Here is a 14,630-nt window from a genome sequence, read left to right as displayed (position 1 = left end):
GGGGGGCAGTCCAGGAAAGCAGGGCTTGGGCGGGGTGGTCCCAGGCCTATAAAAACAGAAACTGACTTGAGGAGCACCCAGGAGACCTGGGAGCTCTCCCCTAGCTTCCAACCCACAATTCTCTCATACTCCACCCTCCACCTCTCCCATCTAGCAAACCTCTTGGGAAAGTGTTACCCTGTTTTCTCCAAGAGGGGCTGTTTCCCCTCCATGTCCCACTCCCGTCCTTCCTGCAGGGTCCCCAACGCCTCCTTTACCTAGCTAAAGTTCCTCCCACCCACAATACGGTTCCCAGAGTCACCCGCTGGGCCTAACGAACTATTAGGGCTATTGAAGACTGCATCCTGGTAGCGAAGGAGTGAGTGAGGTCAGGCCGTGAAGAAAGGATGAGCTTGCAGGGTCTGGGCTGGACTTTTCTAGCCTGTACTGAGACATGTGCCCAAATTAAGGCACAGCCGCCCACCCCCATAACAGAGGGGCAGAATGGTGAGGTTCCCTGGAAGAAAAGTCAGCCATGTAGTAGTTTAGGAGAAGTACCAGTCTATGCTCCCTTCAGCTGGTGAGGAAAGGCACCATGGAGGCCAGAGGGAGGCTTCCTGGAGTCTATCCAGGAAGTTTTCTTAACTGTCACCCCTAGTAGATGAGGAAGAGTTGGCTCAGGGCCACTCTGTTGGGGACGGTGCCAGGTGGAGCACAGGAGATCCTGGCGACAGTTACAGTTATCAAGCCCCCCCCCCCAAATACCTATGGGACCCAGAATTCGGGGCCTCTAAAGGTCCTGCCCTGGTTAGACCCAAGGTCACTGTCACTAGTGTGGCCCATTTTGAAATCCAAGTTTGTACGCTGCTTTAGCTCTGCCTTACAGGCCAAGCAGCCTGACTCACTGATGCCCATTTGCATGTTCATTTGCATAGTGTCTCCACCCTTATTCTTCCAAATTCAACTTCCCACTCCAGAGTGTAGGCCACCCAGTGGCCCTCAAGACCTAAGGACTGGTTCCATCTTCTGTTCCAGAAAGCAACCCTCAATTTACAAGCAGCCCAGGGATGTAGCCTGAAGCTCCCATCCTTGGGACCTTCATTCCTGTCTAGGGAAAGGATCAGAGACACATAGTCCAGCCAGTAGTCTCAGGGTGGGGCAACAGCAGCAGCTCTCCTATCCTGCTCCACTGAGTGCAGCAGTGGACAGGAACTACATTTCAGACAAAACTTTAAAGACTGGCTCCTATACTCATAGCAGACTCTGAGGCTCAAGCTCATCTTGTCAGAAGCTAACCAGCCACGACCAGGACTTATGGGAGTCATGAAGGTGCTCCTACCATGGATGCTAGCAGACACCCAGCCTCTGTAAGCCTAACCTCCATCTGTCCAGTCACAGCCACACCCTCCAAACTGAGGCCCTGCAGTCTACCTACTCTAGGAAGTCCTTTCTAGTATCTAACTACCATCCTTCTCTCATAGCCAATCCTGCCATGGCAATCTTAAGCCCACTTCAGCCACCTAAACAATAGCACATGGGGGATCTCGGCCATTGGATGCCTTAGTTGAGGAGAGGTGGGGGCAGTTGGGACCGTTGGTGTGTCACCTTCCACCTCCCTACCCTACTTCCCCCTGGGGTCTCAGGAGACAGAAGTGAAAGCTGCAGCTGGGGCCTTGAGGACAGTTCATCTCGATAGGCATTGTTGGGATGAGGATGCTGCTAGTGCTGGGTTAGAGCTATCTGCTAGTACAGCAAGTGGGTTCTAGCTAGATGAGCTGAAGGACTTCCCATGGAAATGAGAAGAGCAGGGAAATCTGAGCAAGACTTGGGCCACAGAGCAGGCTGGGGAATCTTAGAAAGGCTCTCTCCTAGGGGACCACTTTTTGTTCAATAATCTAGGAACAGACCAAGAGCTGAGCCCTAATTGCTGGGCTTCTGGCATGGGGGAATGAGAGGCAGTGCAGACTAAAGGGCCACCCACACTCAGACAGGCCAGGCCAGAAAGAGGCCAATCCAATCAGGGAAGGCAAATCCTCCTGGTATTGTGACCTCAAGGGGTACCAAGGGTTTAAAGGGGCCTTGGGCAGTGGCTTGGTCTCTAAGCCCTAGGCAGAAGGTGGCAAGGTGGCACTTATGGGGATTAGCTTACTGCTTTCAGGAAAGACACTAGGTGAGGACGGGGCCTAACCCAAAGGGTTCTGAGCACCCTTGGGCAAACACACTCTTATCAAAACATACCTTCATCAAACAGGGTTCACTGGTTGTCAGAACACAGCAGGGACCCTTTGTCAGCAATGACTATTGTCTGTGCCTTGTCCTTCCTCTGAGGGGAAGCTCTCAGGGGCTTTTAGAAGCAAGGCCCTTCCCATGGGAACAGGTGAAGATTTCCTTTAGCCTTAGCTCCCCACCCCCAACTGCAGGCTGACAGGTGGGGGAGAAGAGCAGTAACAGCTGGGCCAGGACACCTGTTCCCCACCCCGTGCCTAGCCAAAGGCCTGCCATGGGGACCATACAAGGGGAGTTTGCCAAGAGGCAGGCAGGTGTGGGGGCAAAAAGAGGGGTCCAGATGTCAAGGGGAGAGATGGATCAAGAAGCACCCTCTTCAAGATGCATCACCCTTGCCTTACAGTACAAGGCAGAGAAAGAAGGCAGGTAGGCCTAAGGTCAGCCCTCTAGCTCCCTTGTCACAGCCCCTACTTCACATTCCATCTATTGGAACAGGAAGAACCCAGAAAAAAGGTCTAGTCCCCTTGCCATCTGCCCCCACCTCCACCCCATTGAACCTCTTGTCTTAGTCTTTATCCTCCCAGCCTTCAAACCCAGTCTGGGGGAGGAGAATAGCACTAGGAATAGCAAAGGACCTAGGACCTAGGATGTCTGCAGGGCAGGTTTTAAGGACAGGAGGCAGCTGGCTTGGCACTGAAAGGAGATCATTCGTCTCCCATGCCAGCCCAGGGGTCTGGTGGTCCCTTCAAAGCCCCTTCAACTCTTTATCCCCACACCTTAGATCTTGCTAAAGATCCTGATGGAAGGTGTATCTGTGACACTCCACTGAACCCACTTTCTCTAGAAAAGGCAGGGGTTGGGAGGAAGGTAGGGCTGCCCTCCCCCTTCAATCCTTTTCCTGTCTGCCCCAGGCAGCTGGTCTAGGGGCCTCTCTGTGTTACTGACTCCTGCTCCAGATCTTTGCTTTGGGGCCTCTTCCGTTGATGGGGAACTCTGAAGGAATTACAGTCTTGGGAGTCAAAACAATGCACCCTCAAACTCTCTCCCTCTCTCTCCCTCCCCCCCCAAACACACACACACACACCCCAGACCTCTGAGTGCTGTACCAGCCTAGACTCCTTCCTGCTCCTGCAGATGCCTTCTTTCTTTCCTTTCTTTCTTTCCTTCCTTCCTTTCTTTTTCTCTGTGTAGCCTTGGCTGTCCTGGAACTCTCTCTGTAGATAAGGCTAGTCTCAAACTTAGAGATTCACCACCTTCCTCTGCCCTTCATGACTGGGATCAAAGTCGTGCATCACCACCTCCTGGCATCAGATCTCTTTTTGACAAAAGCCCTCACTCAACCCCTTACAACAGACTTTTCATTACATAACTTCTTAGTCTTTCAGCCTCAGTTTCCCCAATACTAAAGACCTGTAGCAGACAGGACCCTGCCCAGCCTAGGATCTTCACAGAGATAACAAATGGTATTTCCAGATCTCGGGATCCCAAAAGCCCTCATTTTTGTGTCTGAACCATGCACCCTGTTAAACTGAGTTGTGCATGGGTGATGCTGGAGGGGAGAGCTAGGGACAGGCAGGACACGCCTTCCCTGTGGCATGTTGTCTGCCCAATGCTAGGGGAGTGGCCCCAGAACAACCAGGGGCACCAAGCCAAGGTCAGTGACCAAGCCTAGAGCTCAGGGCCTCCCGGGAGGGTAAGTTTAAATGAGTAAATATGGTCCCGCCTGGGTGTGGCTTGCCACAGGCCAGAGCTTAGGGCAGGTCACTCCCTCCAGTACCCTACTCAGAAGGGGCTGTCAGCCACAGTCAGCCGCCTCAATACATGCCATACTAGCAGTACTACATAACTCTGTCACTGGCAATCGAAATAGGGGTGGCATGTGGCCTGGGCCTGGACAAAGGAAAAGTAGAAGATGGGAATGCTTTGAACTCCTAAACCAAGGATTTGCCCCAAAATGCAGTGGAGTGGCTTTCTCATGGAAGATGGAGACAGACAATAGCACGGACCATCAAACACAGATGCCTATGCCACCAAAAGGGAGCTCCTGCACACCTGGAAAGCTCAGGCTGAGGTGGGAGAGGGACAACTTACCCAAGGACTCAGGCCAGGGTGGGGGGCAGTGGCAAGCCAGGGAACAGAGCAGCAAGGGAGGGTGGAAGTCAGCCAGTGCTCCCTGACTCACAAAGCATGCTCTCCACAGACAGGCCCTGCCTGCCCATCTGTGCTCTGACCTCAGCCCCTGCTTCCAGCCCAGGCTCTCTGGGTTCTGTGAGCCTTTCCCTTCCCTGCCTACAATTCACCACCCCCCACTCTCCAATCCTTTAATCATCTTTACCAACACTGCCCCCATCCCCCACAGTGCAACAGCTGCTCTGTGGGTGTCACACCCCCCAAGGGTGCACTGCACACCTTCCCTGAATGTGTCCCATGACCTGCTGCTGACTGCCAGGTTCAGCTGGGCCCGCAGGAGACCCTCAGTAGGATTTCTGGGGAAGGGGCTCAGAGGTCAGTCTTCCCACAGCTCCAGGACAACTCCTCAGAATATGTTTTGTCCTAGGCAGGGAGAGATGAGAAAATATTCCAGGAGCCAAACAGCACTGGCCCACTAGGCCAAAGGTCAAAAGCCTTTTTAGCAGAGTCACTGGAGAATGCCTGAGATTCCCCTCTTTTTCCTGGCCAAGTTAAGAGCTATCTTTTCCCTAACCTGGCTTCCATGGGAAGTTCTGGTATACAGGCTCCATGCAGCCTTTTCTTAACTGTGCAGCCACAACACAGCCAGATGTCTGCTTATATAGACAGCTTCTAGCAGCTAATGCCACCCCCTCCCCAATGAGTAAGTCACCAAACTGGGACAGGAGAACAGAGAGGGTTAGCTGGACTCTGGCCCCATGACTACCTCATAAAAGCCACCAGTGATTATAGCAATGCGGAGGCTGTGCAGCATGCGACCATTCCTCCTTCCCACTTCCCTGTAAAGGGAGGTAATTTTCTCAGGCCAGTTGGCTTCAGAGTCTTGGCCAAGGTCTCAAGGTGTGGGGAGAGCTCACCATCACAGATCCACAGCCCTAGATCTGCCCCTTGCCAATGGCTTTGGGCCTGCCTCAGATCATCAGCCCTATTAGGGAACCTGGACAACACCAACTGTACTTGTGACTCACAGTGCCCCCCTTGCCTGCAGCTCTTCTGTGGGCCACACAATTGTCTAGGTAGGGCACAGAGAAGTGGAGGCAACAGAGAAAAGCCAGCCTACCAGCTCAGCTCTAGGGTGGGTGGCAAAGTGTCCCAAGGACCTGTGCTAGGCCAGAGCAACCATGGAGGACAGGAAACAAAGCTGGGAAGATGGACAGACGTCCAGGCCAAGGACATAAGGACCAAGGATGCTGCAGCAGAGGCCCCTTTCCAGAGAAGGGTCAGAGTGGGGCCTCGGTGAAGCTTAACCACATTCCCTGGTCCAGCTCCCAATCTGGAGAGATTCTCTCTACCTCTCCCAACACACCACCAAGGAAGACCAGGAGAAGAAAGAAAAAAAAACCTGCTGGAGAGAGATTATATAACGGCAGCCAGCCAGCCTGTCACATCGCCCAGCCTATGAGGTGCACTAGAAGCCAGAGAGCCAGAGCAGAGAGCTGGGGCCCTCCAGCCCCATATCACCACACAGAGGGGGATGGGCAACCTGCACCTGCCTCCTGTCCAAGTCCCCCACACCCTGTTCCAGGCACTGGGCTTAGCAGAGGCAGCACAAGCCCTGTGCCCATCCCCCAACACAAGGCTTCCCATACTTTCTGGCTGGGTCCTGTTTCTTCTCTAGGCTCATGCCTACATGAGCAAGGCTAGTATGCCTTCATTCTTAATCTTAAGAGTCTCGCCCTGCATGAAATATATGGCAGAAAGAGGGAAGACTAAAGTCTGATACAAAAATTGAAGTGTGATCTTAGGTAGAATGCTCTACCACTCTGGTAGGTATGGGAATGAATGAAAGCTCTGACTCCCTAAAAGTACGTGCAGCAGTCACACACAGGGTGTATGTATGAAGGGCACAGGAGTCACAAAGAACATGACCACTGAGATCCCAAAGCCTTAGTGTCCATTTCTGGGGTATATGGGAAAAGTGCTCTATAGAAGCCAGAATTCCCCAACCACCCTACATAACAAGGTTCTCAGCCACTCCCACAATCATCCCACCCCACCCCCATCCTGGAAGACGCAGGAAGGAAATTCATTCACAGGCAAGGCCATGGGAGCTGGGACAGCCAGGCTGAGCACTGGGGCTTGGTGGCCAGAGGCCAGAAGCTGGGTGTCTGAGGTCACCGACAGGTAACTCGCCAATGCTTCTTTCCGCGGATACCTACCGCGGATACCGAGAGAGAATAGAAGGTGGACAGCTCCCAAGGCCAAGCACACTCAGTAGGCTCTTCTCCGAGATCCGGCCAAAGCAGCCCAAGGTCACCGTCCCAGACGGCAAACTTCCCACAGTCAGGCAGCTCAGACCCACTGAGGGTTAGGGGGAGGGTGAAGATCCACCACTCACACAGCCAAACAGGCCTGGGAGGAAACTCACTCGGGGTAGGGCAGGGGACCGGATCCACCCACTGTACTCCCCTAGCCTGGCCCCAATGCGCCGGTCAGTCGTAGGCAGAACTAGCACTCAGGATAAGCTGGGTAGCCCAGTGCCACTGGGAACCCCGAGGGCTCGATGGAATCTCTGGGAGGCCTCCCTGCCCCATGTCTGAGGTGGGAGGCCGGGAGCACCGTAGTCCCTTGGGCCAGCCTCACCACTCGAACCCCAATCGCACCGGCTCGGCCCGCACCTCACCGACCAAGAGGCCCGGAGAGGTCCTGCCAGATGTTAACAGCTGCCAACTACTGTCCGGGGGTTCTCCAGCTGGCGTGGCTGACACGCCCGACCGAGGGGGGCCCCCCACGGGCGCGAAATCGCGGTCGGAGCCACGTGCGTTGCGCCCGCCAAGGCGCGAGGCGACTGGGGCTCGGGTACCAGGCGCGGCTGTCACAGCAGACACCCCAGCACCACACCAGCCTCAGCCGCCCCGCCCGACCCGGCCCGGCCCGGGACGCTCGTGCCAGGGCGCCCGTACACCCCTCGCGCTCCAGACCACCCTGCTCCCGGCCGCGCGGCGTGGGGGGAGGGGTTCTTAAAGGGGCCGACGCGCGTCGTGACTCACCAGCCCGCGGGGGAACGGGGTGTCACGGTGCCCGGAGCCTCGGCCCGGCCCGCGGAATCCTCGGCTGCGCGAAGCCGCAGCTCCGACGGGGAACAGCGAAGGCGCCGCGTCCACGCGGCCTGGGCGGCGCCACAGGGCTAGGACCCCCTGGTGCGCGCGGGGGCGGCGGCGGCGGGCGGCGGGGACGCGGCGGAGCGCCCAAGCCGCCTCGACGGTTGTTGATATTTTGCTTCCTTCCTCCTTTCGGGCTCCAAAGGCAACTCCTCCAGCCCCAGACTCGAGGCCGACGTAGGCACCGCGCAGCCTAGCTTGCGAGATGGGAGGGGGGAGGACGAGAGTGATGGACAAGCAGGGGGCCAATGGGAGGGCCCCGCAGGGCGCGGGGCGGGGCCTGGCAGGGAGGCCTGGGACGCAGCCCCGCCCCCTGCCCGCGGCCTGCGCCCCACCCCTCCCGGGCGCGCGACCGCGGCGCGTGGAGCCCAGATCCCTCCGCCTGCGGGACAGAGTGAGGCTGCGGGGACCTCAGCACCCCAGCCCCAGAGTTGGCAGGGGTCTAAGTAAATAAGTTCTGGGGAGATGAGCGCGTTGGGAGGCCTCGGGTCCTACACTTACTGTGTGACAAAGCTCCGATGCCGGATCGCGCTCTCTTATCTCGTGGTTACCTGGGGAGCTCCGCTGCTCCCTCTACCTGTGACAGGTCCCCTCCTTTCCCCTGACCCGACTCGGTTGACGCCCAGACATTTAAAGCGACAGTGCAAAATTCTCGATTGATCTAATCTTTTAGTGCCTGCGGGCCCTAGCTCACTTTACTACCAAGGGGGCAATTTAAAGGGGCGGGACCCCAACCACCATCTCCCTTGCCTCTCAGGAAACATCCAGAAGCCTTGTCTTGAAGAAATTGTAACTCTCTAAAAAAAGAAAACAAAAACAAAAAATAAATCTTGTAAAATCCCCGATGGCCTCTGGGCGTGGTGAATTTTTAAGTGCTTCACAACAAGATTGTGCGCTCCATTGCTTCTGGACATTTAACCCGTCAGACTTCCTGTCCAGCATCCTGTCACTAACAAGTCCTCCTCTGGCTCTACCTGGAGCTTGAGGAAATGACAGAGTCTGGCGTGGACTTCAAAGCCTTGCAAAAAACAGTAGCAAGAGGTTCTTCAACAAGCTAGGGTCTGCTTTACTAAGCAAAGTCCCTGTTCTGGCTTCGTGTGGGAGAGATGAGAAGAGGCGACAAGTGGTGGGTTAGACAATTTAATCTCGGAGTCAGACTGCTGTGGTTCAAAATTTTCCACTATGTACGAAGAGAGTGAAGCACATTTCTTAACTCTCCATCGTCTTGGAAAAGCTGAAGGTGGTCAGGACAGGTACATAACTTGTGAATTTGGTGTGAGTTTAGTTCCCAGTAGACTAGTACAGTGCCTCATGTTGCACTGTATGACACACACAGGCTGCTTGGCTGAAAATGCACCCTTTTAGACCCTGGGTGAGTTCAGAAAAGGCTCACAGGGGAAAAGTTCAATAGGACTATTCTGCAAAGAACTTGGAGACATATATGTACCTTCTCAAACAGGAAGCAAGTAAGCTCCTATTCCCTTGGCCTCCCTTTTCAACCCTTCCACTATGCCCCTCCTTCCCGAAGCCTGATTTATATAGGATCACACATGGTCCCCAAATGTTGCTCCTTCGTTTTCCTAGCAGTATGGGAGGGGAGGGCACTCCCAGCCCAGAGCTGCCAGTACTCCTGAGCAGTCTGGTTTGCCCCCAAGGCTTGAGTGAAGGCATCTGCCCTTCCCCAAGCACTGGGAGAACACAGCCTTGTTCCTGCTTGTGGCCATGGTGGGAGCAGAGTGGGAAAGTGCCCTCCCAGTGGGGAACCTCCCCTCACTTGTGGCCTCTATTTTTAGTGCTTCCCCAGGCTCTAGCTGGAGAAACCGTTTAGTCATCAGGGTGTTTATTTTTCCGGCTGTTTCCGACGTCGGGAAAAGCAGAATGTTGAGACTGGAGGGATTCAGGGCTGCTGTAAAAGACGTCTTAGGAACAGGCCTGGGAACGCAGCCTTCAGGCCATTGGGTCCCAGCTTGTAGGGAAACAAAACAGGATGGGCCCAGGACAGCTAAGCCCTCAGGAGTTTTCAACCTGCCTCAACCTTGGAGGCTATCCAAGCTGGAGAACCCTCTGGCCCAACTCAGTTTGAAGATTGTTTCTCAAAACATAACCAAGGCCAGAAGAAATTCTTTCCCAGAATCCCCCTCCCCAGCCTCTCCCGGACCAACTTGGTGAGCCTCCAGGGAGTCACAATCCCAGCCAATCTCAAATGTGAGGCGGGCCCTTCAGAGCTCTGATTGGTTGACTGGCCCTCCTAGACCTGGAATGTTGAGTCCTTTAAAAAGGAATGAGGAAGGAAGGTGAGTCACCTGGGAAAGGTATTAAAGGACCAGTAGGAAGAAAAAAGTCAAGAGCTCCGGGGAGGTGGGGTCCCTGGACGCTTACTGCTGAGTGGACAACAAACAGGGGACCAGAGTAGGGGGCAGTAACACTACAAGTGGGACAAAACTCAGACTCTGAAAACATCTTGGGAGAGGAGAGAGAAGGTAAAAATCGTGAGGTCTTGATTTCTACGTAAAAGACTGAAAAGGGCTAAGGTAATGTTGGAAGCTGGATGAAAACTGGACTTCCTGAAAGTGACTCTGAGTTCTTTTTTTTCGGGCCCTTGAATTTCCCATCCCAGAATCCTCTGGGTGGCAAATGACTGGGTCTCACGTTTCCTCTCCTACCTCTGGCTGGGCACCATCTCTTATTAATCAGTTTATTGTGTGTGTACCATGCTGCGTGTTTAGAGGTCAAAGGGCAATTCTACGGAGCGAATCTTCTCACCTTTCCATTGGTTTCGGGCTCAAAACTCCCGTGGCCAGGCTTGCATTAGCAAGCGCTTTACTGGCTGAGCCATCTTGCCCATCTGTTCTAAAGAAAAGTCACCTTCCAGCCCTGCTGTAAAATCTCCGGTGGGCCGAGACACTTAGATGCCCACCGACGTCCTAAAAAGAACACCCTGTAAACTCACCTGCAGTGCCATCTCCACAAGGCTAACTGACAAACAAAACTTAACCCTCCTTTATCCTCCCCTTCTCAAGCTTCTCCAATTCACCTGAACTTGAAAAGGTCTTTCCCGTAGGTCTCCATCCCTCTCAGCACCCTCTTCTACCTGGTAGTCCTTACTCAACCTAGGAAAAATGCTCCTGCCTTCCCCCCTAGTCTAGTGAGCTGCTTGGCAGGCCCTCCTCCTCTCACCTTCCCTTCCCCTGCGCCATCTGGACAGTTCTCAATCCCCACCTCCACCCGCAACTCCACCACCGAGTCATCTTCCTCCAGTTTTTGGATGATCACAGCAAAGACCCCCCCAATCCCTCCCCGCATCTGCCACCAAGCTTGCGAATCGGACCCTCAGCAGGTGGGCGTGTATTTTCGCTGTGTGAAGGTGGGACGCTCCACTCTGCCCTTGTTTCCTCAGGACGCACTAGCTTGCTGGGTTTGTGTGGTTCCTAAGGTACTCCTCACCAGCTCCTGAGTTCCTGCGGGGATGCAGAGCTGGCGTGGAACGCGCTTAGCAAATGTATTCGCGCAGCCGTGTGAGTTAGAATTGTGCAAACTGCTGAACACCTCATTTCTGCATCGATAACCATGGTAGACATGGACAAGGGGTCGAGGCTGGGGTCCTACAACTCCACTTCAGGCCAGAGTTGGGGGTAAAGGGTAGCTGAGTCCGCCAGAAACTTGTCAAGGTCTTTGTGGCACAGTAGTACCCTACGCTGAGAACCCCGGTGCCTGGGACCAGACCTGGGCACAAGAGCTGAGGCCCCTGGAGCTGAGGGACAGCGAAAGGTGCCAGAACGGTCCCGGGTCCGTGTACCCCCACAAGAGCTCCCTGCCCCCGGCTGGGCAGGATGTGGTGGCAGCTGCAGTTGGGTGGGCAGGATGTGGGGGTGGGGGCAGACAAACACAACCCTACAGTAGTCTCCCCCCCCCCCAGCTCCTGCCTCCACCCCCTCCGGGTCACGTGCTCTCAGCTTGGGCACCGACGGACTATTTCTCATTTTCCGCGGAAGAACATACCAAACTCGTCGCCTTGGACTTGAGTTGTACCACGCCATTTTCTTGCCCCTATTCCCAGCCTAGGTCAGAAAGTTTGCCCAGGACACATTTCTATAAAGCGCGAATTAACTCGAGAGAGGCCCCTTTAAATGCAAATGAGTCGCCTTCTTGCTCCGCTCCCCCCAACCCCCATCCCAACTTCTCTCCTCGTGCCCAAACTCCGCCAGCTGCTATTGACGTCAAGCGTGCGTCAGCATCGCCAGCCCAACCAGACAGCACGTGGGGGGAAGAAGGCAATCTTAAAGGGCCAGTAGCTCAGGGCCTGTTAGGTTACCGGAGAAAGGAAAAGCGAAGTGGGATGTTAGAAACTATAGGAACAGGAAGAATTGCAGGGGAGACATTCAGAAGGACTGCATGTGGCCGACGAAGTGGCTCAGTGGATGAAGGTGCTTCTGTCCAAGCCCGAGAATCAACTCCCCAGAGTTATCCTCTGAGCTTCACACAGAGCATTTCTCTCCTGCACACCGTACAAGACTAATAAATGTTTTTTAAAAAGAATTTCTGAGAGTAGGAGAGTGTATTCTTTTCCTTTTGTTTGTTTTTGCTTTTCGAGACAGGGTTTCTCTTTGTAGCCCTGGCTGTCCTGGAACTCTTTAGATCAGGTTGGCCTCGAACTCAGAGTTCTGCCTGCTTCTGCTGGGGTTAAAAGTATGTGCCACCGCCACCCGGTGGTGCTTTTTTTTTGTTTGTTTGTTTGTTTTGTTTTGTTTTTTTAGTATTTTACTTTCTATTGTGTTTGTGGAGCTCGGAAGACTACTTACCAGCTTTAGGGGGTTGGGGGTGGGAGGTGCGCTAGAGTTCAAACTCCGATCATTGTGTGCCCTTCCCCCAGCCTCGAGCCGGCTGAATCAGATCTTGTTTGCAAGTCCGCTAGCCCACCTAGGGTGGAGCCTTCTGAACCTAGATGAAGTCTATTGTCCGCCACATCTTCAACTTCCAGAAAGAAACCTCTGCCTGCTGAGCAGCTGAGCTTGCTTTCCTGACCAGATCCTGGCAATGGGGGGGGGGGGGGGGGGGGGGGGGGGGAGTTCCCCTCTTTTAAATTCAGACCCTAGAATTAAACATTGAGCCTTGATCAGAAAACTTAGTCTTGGCTCGTTATCTCTCGCCATCCATTCCCATCCATCCCCAACTTTCCTTTCAGGAACCCAATTATCCGTGGTCGTTGGCGGCTACACATTGGGCAGTTTGGGGCTGCAAGGCTCTTTACAGCTGAGCCTACATGGCCCCTTTTAAATTCTCTCTTTGCTTGCGCTCCCTCTCCCTCTCCTCCCCTCCCACTTCCTTTCCCTCTCCCCCCCTCTCCTCCCTCTCTTCTCCCTCTCCTCCCCCTCTCTCTCCCTCTCCCTCTCTTCCCTCTCCCTCTCCTCCCTCTCTTCCCTCTCCCTCTCTCCCCTCTCCCTCTCCTCCCCCTCTCCCTTTCCCTCTCCTCCCCCCTCCTCCCTCTCTCTCTCTTCCCTCTCCCTCTCCTCCCTCTCTTCCGTCTCCCTCTCTCCCCTCTCCCTCTCCTCTCCCCTTCCTGTCTTCTCCCCCTGTAGGGCCTGAACCTCACACGTGCAAAGGACACATTCTACTCCTGAGCCACAAACTCTAGCTCAAGAGAGCAAATCCTAAACCAGGCTTTGCCTTTAGATTCCCAGACATTTGGGTTTGTTTATCTGGGAAAGAAAACCAGGAGCTGGAGAAGCAGGTTCAGTCAAAAGGCAAAGGAGACATGTGTTCTAGCTGGGTGAAAGCATTAGACAGGGCCAGGTGGATCTCTGAGTTCCAGGCCGGCTTGGTGTATATAGTGAGTTCCCGGACAGACAGAGCTACATAGTGAGACCTTGTCTCCAAGCACATGAGTTCAATCTTTTCCCTCACCCTATTCAGTGTGTCTGTCCACAAGTTTTGTGCCTCTGTCTAGCATAAAGAACAGAGTAGTCACCCAGTTTAAGGATTTGTGAAATGAGAGAGCTGAGCCCCGTGCAGGCTCACCCTTTTCAAGAGCCTCTTCTACTTCAGTCAGGCTCATAGCTCGAACACACTCAGGCGATCCTGCTTTTGGAACACACCCAGCATTTTCCTCCCTTAGAGCCACACACAGCCAGGTCCCAACTCTGGTTCTACTGCTATTAGCTAGCTGACCTTGGACAGTGTTATTTGCTGTGAGCAATCGGGCAAATTCAGTGGCACTTTTTGCTTGTTTATTTGACAGGGTCTCATTGTGTGGCCCTATGGCATGAAAATCCCCCTGCCTCTGCCTTCAAAGTGCTAGGTTTCAAGTGTATACCACTATGCCCAGCTAACCCTTTTTAAAAAAAAATGTTATTTACTGTGTGTAAGGATGTGTGTACACTCATGTCATGCTCACCTGTAGAGAGAGGTCAGAGAACATAACCTGTGGGAGTTCAAACTCAGGTCATCAGGCTTAATTGCAAGCACCTTTTACCCAGAAAGCTATCTCACACACCCCTTTTAAGAATATTTATTGTTAACCATGTGGTGGTGGCACCCGCCTTTAATCCCAGCACTTGGGAGGCAGAGGCAGGCGGATTTCTGAGTTCAAGGCCAGCCTGGTCTACAAAGTGAGCTCCAGGACAGCCAGGGCTATACAGAGAAACCCTGTCTCGAAACCCTCCCCCTCCCCCAAAAAAGAATATTTATTGTTAGTGTGTGTGCACATATGCAACAATGCAGGAGTGAAGAGCTGAGTGCAGCTCACCAAGCTTGCTAGCCCTCTATGAAGTTGCTTGGAGCAAACAGGAGTACTGCAGGGTATTGTGGGGTTTTCAGTCTTTCTTAGGACAGACTCTTGCTGGGCAGCACAGCCTGGCCTTACAATGTAGATCCTCTCTGCCTCTGGAGTACTGGGATTGAAGCCTGGGGGTGTGTGTGGGGGGGTGGTGAGGTTGGTTTTGTTTTGTTTATTTTAGATTTATTTATCTATTATGTATACAGTATATAATACTATATATTATGCATGCCAGAAGAGGGTACCAGATTTCATTATAGATGTTTTGTGAGCCACCATGTGGTTGCTGGGAATTAAACTCAGGCCCTTTGGAAGAACAGTTAGTGCGCTCAACCTCTGAGCCATCTCTACTGCCCCTCTTT

The 14,630-nt window shown here is 53.8% G+C and overlaps 1 protein-coding gene across 8 annotated transcripts in view; it reads right to left on the bottom strand.

Moving 5' to 3' along the window:
* Mef2d (myocyte enhancer factor 2D) overlaps positions 1-7,689 on the bottom strand; it is a 29,314-nt gene extending 21,625 nt beyond the window's left edge. For 7 of the 8 annotated variants that reach the window (XM_031374339.1, XM_031374336.1, XM_031374345.1 and 4 more), the window contains exon 1: positions 7,386-7,689. The gene's annotated coding sequence lies outside the window, so the exon portion shown is untranslated. Of the gene's footprint in view, positions 1-6,554; positions 6,907-7,385 lie in introns of those variants that run through there. The other variant, XM_031374337.1, reaches the window with a different exon arrangement.
* Between the last annotated feature and the right edge of the window lie 6,941 nt (positions 7,690-14,630).

Source organism: Mastomys coucha, unplaced genomic scaffold, assembly GCF_008632895.1.
Source record: "Mastomys coucha isolate ucsf_1 unplaced genomic scaffold, UCSF_Mcou_1 pScaffold16, whole genome shotgun sequence".
NCBI classification, from domain to species: domain Eukaryota; kingdom Metazoa; phylum Chordata; class Mammalia; order Rodentia; family Muridae; genus Mastomys; species Mastomys coucha.
This window is presented reverse-complemented; position numbering and strand designations above follow the sequence as displayed.